Below are 4,161 nucleotides of genomic sequence, written 5' to 3' on the forward strand. Positions count from 1 at the left end.
TCATTCCTAAAAATCAAAAGATCAAAAGCCAGGTGTAGTGGTGGACATCTCTAATCCTAGCTATTTGGGAGGCAGACAGCAGGAAGCCTGGTTCAAGGCCAACCTGGCCAAAATGTTAGTGAGACCCCATCTCAAAGAGTAAACTGAGTGTGGGGGCATTTATTTTTAATCCAGCTATGGAGATGCAGGTAGAAAGGTTGTAGTCAAGGCCATTCTGGGCAAACACTTAAGACCCTATCAAAAAAATAAACCAAAAGGACTGGAAACATGACTCAAGTGGTACAGCACCTGCCTAGCAAGTGCAAGGCCCTGAGTTCAAACCCCAGTCTCACAAAAAAGAAAGGAAGACATCAATAGGAAAAGAAATACAAGCATTTCTATTTCTGAGCGGAACTATTAAAAACAAGTTTTCTTGCAGATAAATTTCATGTACCTGAATGTTGTCACACCACGTACTTTTGAAACCCTTCCTAGGAGCAAATTTTAACTAGGATTCCTCATGTGAACAAACTACTTATTAACTACGTTACATTATATTCAATGACATTCCAACAACATTTAACCTTTATACACACACACAGAGTACCTAAATCTGTACTTAGGAAGCTAACATATTTTTCTAGGAATTTTCTCTGTACTGTAAAAATATAGAGAGTAATTGTTGTAGATCTTACGACAGTACATTATGGAAGTCTGTCTATTGAAGAAAGGCCATGATACTGCTATAAGAATGGCAAGACCAATGTGTAAAGAAACATGAACAAGTAGTAAAGCAAGTGAAATCATAAACATTGCAAGCCATACTATAAATGTTACTAACTGTATAAAGTTTTCCTTTTATATTAATAATAATGTAAGTGTTCAAAAATATTTTAGTATATACCTTACATCACATATCACATAGTAAATCAAAGTGAACATCACACAACAATCCACTTTTTGTATCTTTTCCCTGTTTTCTGTGCTTGTACTAAGTTAGAATCTTCCCAGATTATAATGGTTCCTGATTCATGCACCCACCTTTTTGTAGTTCTCTTTCTCTTAAAATAGCTTCAAAGCATTCATGCCTTTCTTCAGGTGTTTTGGCCATGCACCAAAACTACATATGTTCGCTGTGCTGTGTATCCTCCAACCAGTAACAACAATGTGCCCACTGATATGAAAATCAGCTGAAAATGAAAAATGAATAAAATTTATTATTCAACAATACATCAAAATGATCATTAAATTCATGAAAGTTTCAAAGCCACTGAGTTCTTCAAAATAACTTAGCTTAAGTATACATAAAGAATATAACAATTGAAAAATTGTAGAAATGTTGATATGAGTGTAGTTAGTATTTATAATGGAATATTTCTAATTCACATGAAATTATATGACATATAGTACATGAAATTAAACACTACAAAGTAACATTCACTTGCTGTATGTCCAAAAGGATTCAAATTTCTAAAGCAAAGCATTTAAGGTATAGTCTTCTTAATATTCAAACATTTAAGGTATCAAATTAATGTTATGTTTCTAATATTCCCTAAATATAATACTCTACATTTCAGAGACCATCTTCACCCTTCCGAAAATTCTGTTATTTTTAAACAGCACCATATAAATGAGAAATAGTCAATAGAGCACAGTAGGAGTATGTGCACCTAAGCTGTAATTGAAAGAAATGTATAAATGCCCAACTTTTATCACTGCCCCCAGCTGAAATATGCTCTTTAAAAACTATCATTCCCATGAACAGACCCACAAAAATTTTTCCTTGAGGATAAGTTGGCATTTCATTGTCTTTTTCAAAATCTTCACGTAATTTTGGCTATATTGTCATGCTTGACTTGAAAATGTCATAAGCAAGCCCTCCATGGCAACTGTCTGCCCAATAAATGGTACAGAAGCACCATAGCTAGTAAGCAACCTTCACTGGCAGACAAGCCCTGCCAAGCAAAGATTCCAAGACAGAAAAACAGATTGCCAAGGCCTGAATTAGCATTGGCACCAATTAAAATGACACTTTTCATTTGTCTTCCCTGAAAGCCATTAAGCAGCAATGGCTGGTACATAAACTCTAAAGGTGGTTTAGAGATGGCTTTGTGGTGCTTTACTTGGCTTGGTATTTATTATCTCAAATGCTCTATTTTCTTATTAAGTTTGGAGTAAAGGCAGATTTTCTTGGCAACTGTGTTTTTGAAATCTGTTTCCTTCAGTCCTTTTTACTACTACCAAAATCACCACTCTTTCTTTGCTGTTAGACTAAGTAATACCCCAAATTGATAGCCACATTGATCATCATTAAATGGCTCTGTACAAGTGTGAGGCCTTTAAAACGTTCAAGTTACATTTGAGAAGGCTTTGGATTAGATAAGACATTAGTCTGTATTTCAAATGTGCCATAATCATGCCAGTAATCAGTAACCACTTCTGATAATATAGAGTCTCCCCCTCATAAAGAAATTACAATCCACTTTTGAAGGAATTTTTGTACTTTTCTCATTTTTATGTATTTAATTCTTGTTCCTTACACATTTAATTCATGAACCTCCTAATCCATGTCAGATAAACACTAATGAGCTTTTGTGGGAAAATAAAAATTATTACTTCATAATTATAGTATGCATTCTCTTTAATATCTACAAAAAGCTGACATTTCAATTAACTAGTGGGGGGAAATTTTCAAAACATCTGGAACTGTAGGGGTTTACAAACTCTCTCCCATTTTTTCAACTGATGGACACATGATTCACTCCATGAAATCTGCACTGCTCTTTGAAGATTCCATGTTTCCACTAATGGAATTATCCATTAGCCCTGCTGTAAATAAAGAAAACCAGTGTTCACATATGACCTATTGAAAATGAGCACATATGAGCACATATTTCTCCCACAGATCACAGGGGAACATAAGTTCATGTGCCAAAATTACCAGGAAATATTCCTGACATGACAAGTGTGTGCTCTGGGCAAACCACCTCTAAAATTCAGTCTCCCTTCCTTCATTACTGGAGTTAGGTCACTTCCCTCTTTACAACCTGCTGACTCTTCCTCGGTTTTTTTCATCAGGCCAACATCTTAGCTCAGAAAATTAGATGTCTCACCGCTTAATTAAGTCAAACATGTACACCATACTCTGAGGGAATATTTTTACATCCCCCCAAGCGAACAGACACTGTTTTCCATGATGTGCTAAAGTGTTTCCACCACTCTGTGCTTGTGTGCTCTTTCTGGTTTTTAGAGCCCCACTATCCTCTCTGTTGTATGGACACTTCTGTCCTTTTAAAATGCACCCACTTCTTACATGAAGCCCTGACTGAGTGCTCCAAACTTCCTTTAGAAATCATACAATTAATCCCAGAAACAGATATGGGAGCTTGTGCCTAATTGCATCAGGCTATTATTTCAATGTACAGAAACTGAGATCATATATATATATATATATAGACATACACATAATATGCCTATACAAATACATATAACAGGTCTCAAAATGTAGCATACAGACTTCATAAAAAACTTACCAAATGTTTGACAAAATAAGCAATTGCTTCTCTTTTACTTCAAAATATATAGTGATGTGTAAATAGTTTCATCATTTTCATCATAGCACATTGTTCATTACAGTCAAATCTATGAATTAAGTTTATCCATAAGGAACATTCTCATTGAGATCGTAGAAAAGTCAATAGTGTTTGTCCTTTGTAGGTTTTTTGTTTTGTTTCATTTTGTTTGTTTTGGCACTATTGCACTTTATCACTGAGCTATACCAAAACCCTTTGATCTACATAGGAATTTAAAAATTATTTTAAATGAAGGAATAATTTCTTAAATTCAAACCAGAAATTGGAAAGCTTCAATGGATCTAAAATACAATTTTTAATTCAGTTATTCACATGTGCATATATTATTTGGATCATTTCTACCCCCTCCACCCCCAATAAAATAAAAATTTTATACAAAGAGTTCAAAGAAGAATGGAATTTAAATTGTCATTCATTAAATTTGGAATTTGCAAGTTCTCTATTTCTTCTAAAATCAGAAATATTTAAAGGCAGACCTGAACAAGTCTGTAATTACTTTGAAGCTATACAGTTTACACATTGCTTATTCTTAACTCAGCACAGGTTTATTTAATGAGATGGAGTTTTTCCAAAACTGGAATGTTATAAA

The sequence above is a fragment of the Castor canadensis genome, chromosome 15, assembly GCF_047511655.1.
Source record: "Castor canadensis chromosome 15, mCasCan1.hap1v2, whole genome shotgun sequence".
Lineage (NCBI taxonomy): Eukaryota > Metazoa > Chordata > Mammalia > Rodentia > Castoridae > Castor > Castor canadensis.